This window comes from Octodon degus, unplaced genomic scaffold (genome assembly GCF_000260255.1).
Source record: "Octodon degus isolate 3935 unplaced genomic scaffold, OctDeg1.0 scaffold00348, whole genome shotgun sequence".
NCBI classification, from domain to species: Eukaryota; Metazoa; Chordata; class Mammalia; order Rodentia; family Octodontidae; genus Octodon; species Octodon degus.
This window is the reverse complement of record NW_004524924.1, coordinates 720,124-731,708: the sequence shown is the minus strand read 5'-3', so window position 1 is coordinate 731,708 and position 11,585 is coordinate 720,124.

Here is an 11,585-nt window from a genome sequence, read left to right as displayed (position 1 = left end):
ATTTCAGATCTTGAAATAGCATTGGAGCTAGTGAAAGGAAAGATCTCTTAAAAATAACAAGGAAGCAGGAAATAACAATACAACAGCTGCAAGATGATGCCAAGAAAAATAATATGAGTCTAAAAGGTACCAATGAAAAAGCTGGAGATAACACAAAAGTCATAAATAGAATGTTTGCAGAAATAGTGTCAGAAAATTTCCCAAGCATGGGAAAAACTCTGATATAGAAGCATATACAATTCCAGCTAGCCAAAATTGAAATACATTGTCACCCAGTCTCATAATAAACAAGATTTGAAAAACTGAGGAAAGAACACAATATGAAAAGCTGTTAGAGAAAAGGAACAGGTCACCTATAATTGAAAGCCCATCAGAATCATGGCATATTTCTTAACACAGACAATCAAATCAAGAAGAGCTTGGAGTGAGATATTTGAGGTCCGAAAATATTTCATCCCAGATTATTGTATCCTGCAAAACTATCTATCAAACTTAATGAAGAGATTAGATATTTTCATGACAAAGGAAAAGTGAGGAAATTTATAACAACCAAACAAACTCTAGAAAGAGAACTGACATATTTTAGAAAGAGACAAAGATGATAACAACTTCAACAGCAAAAGTGAACAGTCAAGCAGAGATAGTAATTACACAAATGGTAAAAGTAGGGAACCTACATTAGGAAAACAACATGACAAAGGTAAACCAATACATATCAGTTACAACTATCAACATAAAAGCCTTCAATTCACCAATCAAAAAAAGGAAACTGGAAGAGTGGATAAATAAATACGATCCAACAATATTCTGCACATTAGAAACACATCTGACTCAAAAAGAAATTAATAAACTGAATGTCAAAAGACAGAAAACAATACTCCCTGTGTTAAGAACCCAGAAAAAAGCAGGGGTAGCTATTCTGGTTGTTGACAATGTCAACTTCAAATCTAACGTGAGGACTGACCAAACAACTCAACAGATTAAAGTGTGTTCTTGGGAAGACACAGAGGCCAGGATGTGATCTCTGGCCTGCTGCACCAGCCCCATCTCTGGAGCATGCTGAAATGGCAATTGAGACTGGGTGTGGTGGTGCGTGCCTGTAATCCCTGCTCTTGGGAGGCTGAACACAGGTGGATTGCTATGAGTCTGATCTACATTGTGAGACCCTGAGACCCTGTAGACCCTGTACTAACTAGAAAAAAAGAAAAAAATCAATGCAATGTGATTAAAAGAGATAAAGAAGACCGCTACATACTTGTTAGGAGAAAACTGCAAGAGGAAGTGATAATAATTATAAACATGTATACACGCAATGTAGGAGCACCTAACTATATAAGACAAAATTTAACAGACATGAAAATTCTAATGAACAATAACATAAGAGTTTAACACCAATTGACACAAAGAGATAGATCAACCATGCAAAAAATGAGCAAAGAAAGAAGAGAACTAAACCAAACTTGCGAAGAAATGGACTAGGTAGACCTTTACAGAGTGTTCTACCCAACAGTGTTAGAATACGGTCTCTGGCAGCTGCATGTGGCATGTTCTCTAAAGCAGACCATGTGCTCGCACATAGAGCTTGCTTGAGTAAATGCAAGGGAACTGAAATTATCTCATGTATTATCTGACCATAGTGCAATAAAACTGGAAATTATTAACAAAGAAACAGCAAAAACACTACAAACTCATGGAAACTAAATAATATGATCCTAATGAATCAATGAGTCATGGATGAAATTAAAGTAGAAATTAAACAATATTGAATATCAAACAAAAATGCAGAAACAACTTACCAGAACCTGTGGAATGCAATGAAAGCTGTCATAAGAGTGAAATTTATAGCAATAAGTTCTCACATCAAGAAAACAGAATAAGCTCAAATAAAACAGTCTTATGCTGTACCTCAGTCTCCTAGAAAAAGAAGAACAAGTAAAATCCAAAGCTGAAGGAAGGCAGGAAATTATAAAGATCAGAGCAGAAATAAATGCAATGGAGATGAAGAAAATAATACAAAGAATTAATGATTTGTAGAGTTGACTCTTTGAAAGAATAAGTAAATTATTAAAAAATGAAAGAAAAAATTCAAATTCATGCAATGAGGAAGGAGTAGGGTGAAATCAATACAAATCATATAGAAATTCAGAAGATTGTCATTGCTTATTTCCAAAATCTTTACTCTCATAGAATACAAAATACAAAATAGACAGATTCTTAGATACATATGAACTAACAAAGCTAAATCAAGAAGATATAAAAATTCTGAATGATCCAATATCAACCACTGAAATAGAAAATGTAATAAAAAACCTGCCAATGAGGAAAGCCTAGGTCCTGAGGGAGTCACAGGTGAATTCAAGAAGACACTTAGGGAGGATCTAATGCCAACTCTTCTCAAACTCTTCAACAAAATTGAAAGGGAAGCAATTTCTCCAAGCTAATTCATGGAGGAAAGTATTATTCTGATAACAAAAACAGAGAAGGACCCAACCACGAAAGAGATCTACAAGCCAGTCTCCCCAATGAATATAGATACAAAAATCCTCCATAAAATACTAACAAAGAGAATGTAGCAAATCATCAAGAAGATTATGCATCAAGATCAAGTGGGATTCATCCCAGGAATGCAAGGGTGGTATAATGTATGCAAAACCATAAATGTAATACAACATATCATGAGAGCCAAAGACAAAAACCACATGATCATCTCAAAAGCCCAACACTCACTCATGCTACAAACACTTCAGAAAATCAGAATAGATGGTCTTTGCCTCAACCTGATAAAAGCCATCTAGGGCAAACCAACACCCAACATAATATGTAATGAGCAAAAATTGAAAGCCTTCACATTAAAATCAAGGACAGGATACGGATGCCCATAGTCACCACTCCTGTTCAATATATTTCTGGCAACATTAGCCAGAGCAATTACACAAGAGAAAGACATAAAAGGAATAAGGAATGGAAAGGAAGAAGTGAAATTATTAATTGCAGATGACATGGTACTGTGAATAGAAGACCCAAAAAACTCCACCAAAAGACTTGTAGATTTAATAACCAAATTCAGTAATGTAGCTGGATACAAAGTCAACAATCAAAAATCAATAGCATTTCTATACACAATGAATGCACCGATAGAGAAATTATGGAAACCATGCCTTTCAGAATAAAAGCCCCTGAAATGAAATACTTAGGAATGAATCTCACAAAGTAAGTAAAAGATTTATACAGTAAAAATTATAGTACTCTGAAAAAAGAGATAGAAGAGGACTTCAGAAAGTGTAAAGATATTCCTTGCTCTTGGATGGGAAAAACCAACATTGTGAAAATGGCCATACTCCCAAAATTGCTATACAGATTCAATGCAATCCCAATTAAAATATCATTAGAAGGGGCCAGCCAGATAGCTCAGTGGATTAAAGTGTCTGCTTAGGCAGACACAGGGACTGGGGTTCGATACCCAGCCTGCCGGGCTGGCCCCACCCCCAGGGCACACTGAGAGGCAATTGAGACAGAGTGTGGTGGTACACACCTGTAATCCCAGTGCTTGGGAAGCTGACAACAAGAGGATCACTATAAGTCTGATCTGTGTAGTGAGTCCCTGTAGACCCTGTAGTAAACACATAAATAAAATAAAATATCATTAGTATACCTCACAGATCTAGAAAAACACTTACTAAAATTCAGCTGGAATTGGAAGAGACCTAGAATAACAACAACAATCCTGAGTAACAAAAGCAAGGCAAGAGGCATCACAATCCCCGTGTTGAAATTATACTACAAAGCTACTGTGATAAAATCAACATGGTATTGTCAAGAAACAAACAAACAGCAGACCTGAGGATCAGTGGAAAAGATTAGAAGATATAGACACAACTACAGGCCCACTCAGCTACCTTGTCTTTGACAAAGGAGCCAAAAATGTTCATTGGAAGAAAGATAGCTACTTTAATAAATGGTTCTGGATATACTGGTTTTCCACATTCTAAAGGCTTAAAATAGACTCATTCTTATGACCATGAACAAAACTACTCAAAATGGATGAAAGATTTAAATATAAAAACTGAAACGCTAAGTCTTCTGGAAAGAAAAGTAGGTAGAAACCTTAAGGATGTAGGGGTAGGTAAAGAGTATATTAAGAAAAATCTGCAGTTTGCTGCAGAGGAAATACTTCAAAGTATCAACAATTAGGATCTCATCTTTTTAAAAAGTTTCTTCACATCAAAAGAAATCACCAACAGAGTAAAAAGAAAATCTATGAAATGGAAGGCAATTATATCAGACTGTCCACCAGACAAAGGACTACTATCTATAACATATATAGAATTAAAAAAATCAGGCCTCCAAAATTCAAAAACTCAATCAAAAAATGGGTATCTGAGATGAATATACACTTCACAAATGAAGAGATACAAATGGAAAATAAATATCTGAAAAAATGTGTGACATCATTGTTTATGCAAGAGATGCAAATTAAGACAATGCTGCAGTACCATCTCATGCCGGAAAGAAGACTGTCATCACGAAGACAATCGATAAAAAGTGCTGGAGAGGCTGTGGGGAGAAAGGAGCCGTCTCCACTGCTGGTGGGAGTGCACGTCGGTACAACCATTGAGGAAATCAGTATGGAGATTCCTCAGAAGGCCAGAATGGGAGGTCCCGTTCAAGCCAGCTACCCACCTCCTAAGTATTTTTCCAAGAGAACTGAAATCATCATACCCAGTGATATTTGTGCACCAATTCACCCAGTGAATATTGTGCAGCACAATTTGTCATAGCTAAATCTTGGAAACAACCCAAATGCTTATCAACTGAGGAATGGATAACAAAGATATGGTATTTTTACACAACCGAGTATTATTCAGGTACGAAACAAGATAAACCTGAGACTTTTGTAGATAAATGGATGCAGCTAGATACTACGTTGATAAGTGAAATCAATCAGACCCACATGTACAAATATCATATTATCCCACTAGTGTGAGAAGCAGAAAGAGTAACGAAGATCTAGAAGTTCCAACACATGCTGTGAAAGGGAAAAAAATGGCTCAGTGGGCAGGAAAACCTGGGATGAGGAAAAGGACAAATGAAAGACGGGAAAAAGATATATTTAGGCATGTATGCAGAATAGTTTGGATAACTGTATTGTCAATTGCTGCTAGTCTTTTGAAATGGGCAGTTAATGGTTAAAATATTTTTTTACACATAGTTTTCCTCTTCTTAATTTCTTATAACTTCTTTTTTATTGTTTTGCTTTGTTTTGTTTTTCTTCAAACAGATCTTACATGTTTATATCCAGTGATCTGAATTACTAATCTAAATATAATACAGAAAACATTGATGAATTGCTATTATTTTGCTTAGTGAAATCTTGTATCATGTCTAATGCTAGTTTTTAAAAAATCTATCACTATATTGTATTCTTTAAAAAAAAAAAGACAAAAAGAACAAACCAATGCATGCCACATGCCCAGGGGCTGACACCTCCGACCAGGTCCCACCTTCACATTTGAGACTTTTAGGGGGAAAAGGGTGAAAACAGGCCCAAGACCTCACAGGTGAGCATTAAGTGAGACTGCCTTGTCTCAGCTCTGAGCCAGGACATGGCTCTGAGAGCCACGAGGGATGGGGAGCCCTCCCTGGTACAACATTGCTGCTTGCAGCCCCGTGTAGAGAGAGAGGGAAGGACCCAGGAGAGAATGTCACCATTGCCAACCCCAAACAGATACTGATGAGAATACAAATTGTAAACAAAATTCAGGCTCCTGCTACCTTCCAAAAAGAAGAATACATCCTTCCACGTCACACCCCATGAGCTGCCTCCTCTGAGCATCGCCAACCTTGTGACATTTGGGGGACATTTTAGATCTAAATCATAGCACCATTTTAATCTATTCATGAGCCCTCATGCCCCATCACCTCTGCCTTTATAACAGAGATACATGATTTATTTTCTCAATATTCATGCAACCCCGCAACTATTTAGGCTATTTAGGAACACAGAAAAAAATGTATTATTACCAGAATGCCAAGTGGTATCACCTCTTAATACCATACCATTGGCAATTGAATTTTAACATGTTGTGGAGGGGACAGTGAAACCACAGCACAGCACTTGGCATTTAACTGGTACTGATTCCGGCAAGGCTGCTGGTCTCTCGGGGAGAATGTACACTTCTTGTTGAGGCCTGATGGTCCTTATGCGTTGTTGTCTGAGTTGCTCTTCCTTGTTCTTAAGTTGATCACATGCTTCAATAGAGAATATTTTCTCAAGATTAAAAATGCCGCCAGAAAGCCGAATCCAAAACAATTAGGCTTGAAGCAAAATAGAAGGGACTATGATATTTTCACAAACTGTGATTAAAATTACAATTGGTAAGATAATGAATTTTAATAAACTAACAAATTAATAACTTACAAAGTATTTCAAGTTCACAGAGCAAAGAAAATGTGTGTGTAATTTCATTTAAAATTTAAAAACTAATCAGATATTACTGTCTTGACAGGTAATTCAGTATACCAAATGAATTTTCTAACCAATTATCATATGCTAATACAGAAAATTTCAGGTTGTCCAGAACTGCATAATGTTTAGATCATGAAAAAGTCATAAATAACTTTGTGTTTTGGTTTTTATACTTGGAATATATGTGGAACTCGACAAAATTGAAAGTTGCATGAAATGCTCAAATAGTTATCTTTTATCCTAGACAGTTCTCCACCATGCATTAATGATTGTATTTCAAACAGCTTCTGATTTATTTAGAGTTTTACGACTGCATTTTTATCAGATAAAATATATGATCTCTCACATTCCAGAAAACTTTCATGACGCAGATGTACAGCCTCAAAAATAAAGCTATCATCCTGTCCTGAGGAAATAAGTGGGAGTGGAAGGAGGTAATAGAACAAATAAAAAGTCATAAAATATTCATACGTTGTGGTTGCCAACTCAGCTATTCAGTAACCATAAGCATGAACTGGTTGGGCAAGATAATGCAATATTTCTAGGTCCAGAAAGAGGAAGGAAATGTCCCCGCCGCTCGCCTGAATCCCGTGTGTACCGGCATAATCTACCAGACTTTGACCCTGGGCAATGGTTTTGAATTCCTTAAAATCTGACCAACCTATGAATTATTTAAGTAGTATTTCATAAAATATGTATGTACAAAATAAAACGAATCCCTAGTGTAACAATGTACAGAACCATAAGACTCTAGCCATACTTCAAACTGCTGAGACCAGGTGAATACATTTTGAGAAAGCTTTGTTATTGAGGTGGATTAAAGCAATTCTAGGGCTGGCCAAATAGCTCAGTGGATTAAAGTGCCTGCAAGCAGGCTCAGGGGCTGGGGGTTCAATCCCCGGGACTGCCGTGCTGGCCCCACTCCCAGGGTGTGCTGAGATGGCAACTGAGACTGGGCGTGGTGGCGCGTGCCTGTAATCCCAGCTCTTGGGAGCCCGTAAACAGGTGGATCACTACGAGTCCAATCTAGTAGTGAGACCCTGAAAACCCTGTAGACCCTTCTCTAAAATACAGAAATAAAATAAAATAAAGCAAGGTGTCAAGGGGACAAGGTAAAAAGCAGGAAGGAAAGCCCCACACACGGCTCCGGTGTGACCCTCATACAGCCGGTGGGCACCTGCAAGCGACAGGTGCTTACTCACATGGCGTGCTCCGAGACCTGCTGAGGAGGCAGCTCTTGCGTGCGATTTCACTGGAGTTCGAAGTCCAATGAGCTGATGTACCAAAGCGTTTTGGTAAGGAATGGGTGTTTTATTAAATGAAAAGTGAAAACTTGTACTTTTGCATGACACTAAAAGTTACAAAAGTACAATGAAAAAAGTGAATTAAGAAAATGTAATTGTCAAAACTATAGGACTCTTGATAAGACACTGATTTTCTTGCAAAACAGTGGTATTTGACTACAATGATGTTTTCATAAAACGCTTTCATTACAATTCTCTTAAAAACGGACCCTCATGCATTTTATCACCACCTGCATGACTTGTGTCCCCTCCCCAAGCGGATCATTAGGAGTCTGATCTAGTAGTGAGACCCTGAGCACCCTGACCCTGGTTTATGAGGCCTTTATTTCCCTATTTGTCTCCTGTTCTCACTTTTGCTCCTTTGCTCCTTCCCCTCCCCTGTCCTTGTTCCCTTGTCATTTGAACATTTCCCTTAATTCTCAGCATCTGTTGTACATTTCCCTCCTTCTTAACACTTTCAGTTTCTCACACCAGACAACATATGCAGTATTTACATATGTGTGGTCAATTTATTGCATTGAAGTGTCCTCTTTTAATGGTTGATACATTTGTGTTCATTTTTGTTTTGTTTTGTCTGTATCTAGGGCAGGTCTACAGGGTGTTCAGGGTCTCACTAGGTAAATCAGATTCGTAGTGATTCTCCTGTGTACAGCCTCCCAAGCACTGGGATTTCAGGCATGCGCCACCACATCCAGTCTCAATCGCAGTCTCAGTGCATCCCCAGGGCAAGCCAGCAGAGCTCGTTGGGGATTGAACCCAGCCACTGCACTCTGCCTAAGCAGGCGCTTAACTCCGTGAGCTATCACACAAGCCCAATGGTTGATACATTGTGCCAACTGAGAAGTTTAGCTAAGTGACTCAGCAGGCGCCAGGGCCCTCACTGGTAAACATCCTGAGCCTGTGGCAGAGGAGGGCAGCGAGATGGGGAGAGTGCTACACCCCCCTGGGGACCAGGGCGTTAGCCTGCTTACTGCGTGTAAGGGAGGAAAAGAGGCTTGTGCTGCCCTCTCCCCGCGCCTGTCGCTTTTGCTGTTTTCCGCTGCCTTGAGTTGCTGCCCCTGAGCCATGTGCTACCCTGCCCTGGAGCCAGCTGAGTACAGACTGAAACTTCCACTAACTGAGCTAAGTAAACCTTTCTTTCCTTAACTTTGGGCGTCAAGTACTCTGTCTTGGCAACAAGAGAAAAATAACTGAGACAGGCCAAATTTTATCCATTTATGAAGAAATGTTTCAGGCTGATCCTTTGTAATTTCAGAATAATACTCCATTGTATTGAAAAGCCATATCTTCTCATCCATCCCTCAGATGAGGAGTAGGTACTTGGGCTGTCTCCACAATTTGGCCATTGCAAGCCGTACTGCGGTACACATGGGTGTGCATGTCCTACTGTGGTATGATACTTTTAATTCTTTCCAGAGGATGACAAGAAGAATATCGGCTAAATGAGAGCTCTGGTTCTAATTTTTGAGGAATCTCCACACTGATTTCCACGGTGGCTGCGCCAGCCTACAGTCACACCAACAGAGAAGGGTTCTTGCTTTTGCACAGCCTCTCCCGCGGCAGGTGATTGATTACTTGAAAATAGCCATTCTTTCTGGGGAGAGATGGAATTTCAGTGTTGTTTTAATTTGCATCTCTCAAGTGATCATTGATGCTGAGTATTTTTAAATATATTCATTTGTAATTTCTACTTTTTGATGAGAAATCTCTTCTCCAGATGCCCATTTTTTTAAATTGGGCCTTTAATTTTGGATGTCTGACATGTTTGAATTACTTACATGTTCTAGATCTTAGTCTTTGGTGGTGGTATGTTTTGCCGTGCAAAAGCTTTTTAATAAGATAACATCCCAGTTGTTGATTCTTTGAATTATTTCCCATGCGGTTTGGGTTCTGTTCCTGATCTCTGCCTACCCCTATGTCTTCAACAGTTCTACCTGCCTTCTCTTCCAGTCGATTCAGGGTTTCTGTTGTGACACGTAGCCCTTTAACCCATTCTCACTTTAGTTTCCTGCATTGTGAGAGACATAGGTCTGCTTTTTGTTTTTGGGACATAGGCGGCAAGATTTTCCAGCACCGTGTATTAGAGAGGGTGTCTTTCTTGCATGAATGTATTTGGCCCTTTGTGAAAGACAAAGTGGCTGTGTTTGTAGTTTGCCTGCATCTTCTAATCCATTCCACTGATCCTCAGGTCTGTTTTTGTTTTTGTTTTTTTTTTGCCAATACCATGCTGATTTTTATCACAGTAGCTTTATAGTATAATTTCAAGTCAGAGATTTCAGGCCTTGCTTTGTCTTTGTTTCTCATAATTTCTTTTACTATTCTATATATCTTCTGGTTCCAAATGAATTTTAGGATTCTTTTTCTCTAGTTCTGTAAGATATACTATTGTTATGGAGATTGAATGTGCCTTAATTTTGTACAGCAATTTTAGAAGTATGACCATTTGCACTATATTGGTTGCCTTCCCCAGAAAAAAAGGTTGTCTCTTCATTTTCTGATATCTTCAATGGTCTTTTCTGGAATAATGTAGTTTTTAATATAAAGATGCTTTCCTTCCTTTGTTAGATTTTTTTTAGGCATTTTATGTTTTGGATGCTATTGTGAAAGGTTTTTTTTTTTTTTTTTTGGTAGGTTTTCTCTCAGTGAGCTTGTTGTTTGCAAAGAAGAATATTGCTGATATTTGAGTGTTGGTTTTATATCCAGCTATGCAGTTGAATTTGGTTATTAAATGTAGATATTTTTGGTACAGTTTTAGAATCTTCTATGTATATTATCATGTAATCCACAGATAAAGATAATTTAATTTCTATTTTCTTATGCTTTTTCCTTTTATTTCCTTCTTGTCTCTAATTGCTCTGGCTCTACTGAGTGTAGTAAGTCTACTATAAATCTTTGTCTTGCTATATAGCTAAGCTTAGAGTATAAGCTTTTTTTTTTGCAGAATCAGGCATTGAACTCAGACCCTTGAGCTTGCCAGGGAAGCGCTTTTTCCACTGAGCCATCTCCCTGGCCCCTTAGAGTATAAGCTTTCAGTTATGGTGCATTTAATATAATGTTGGGTGTTGGTTGTTTTATAAATAGTTTTTATCCAATTTAGATAAAAATGTATCTACTACTATCTTTGGTATTTTTTTTAGCCATGAATGGGTGTTGGACTGTTTCATTTTTTTTCTGAATTATTGAGATGTTCACATGGTTTTCCCTGGGCTCTGTTAATATGGTGTATTACACATACTGATTTGAGTATGCTGAACCATTTCTGCATCCCTGGAATGAATCCTAATTCTTCATGTTGTATCATATTTTTGATAATCTGCTGTATTTTTGCCAGTGCCTTATTGATGATTTTTATGTCTACATTTATAGTGAATTTTACCTATAGCTTTCTTTTTTGTTGTTTTTACATCTGTTTCTAGTTTTGCTATCAGGGCAATGCTTGCTTCCTGTAATGAAATTGTGAGAATTGCTTGCTTCTGAACTTTATTCAATAGTTTGAGAAGCCAAAGTATTTGATTCTAAGGTTTTTTTGAAGAATTCAACAATGAATTATCAGGGTTGGCACTTTTCTGTGTTGGCAATTTTTGATTACATCTTTAATTTAATTGACTGATATTGATTTATTTAGAAACTTTATGTTCTTTTGATGCAACTTTGATAATTTATATGTATCTAGGAATCTGTTCACTATATTGGTGTTTTCCATCTTATTAGAATACAGCTTCTCAAAAATAGGTGGTAAAGCTCTGTATTTCTTTCAGATCTGTTCTTCAAGTTCTCCAAAGGCAAACTCAGAGGTCAATGAGGTAGAACAATTT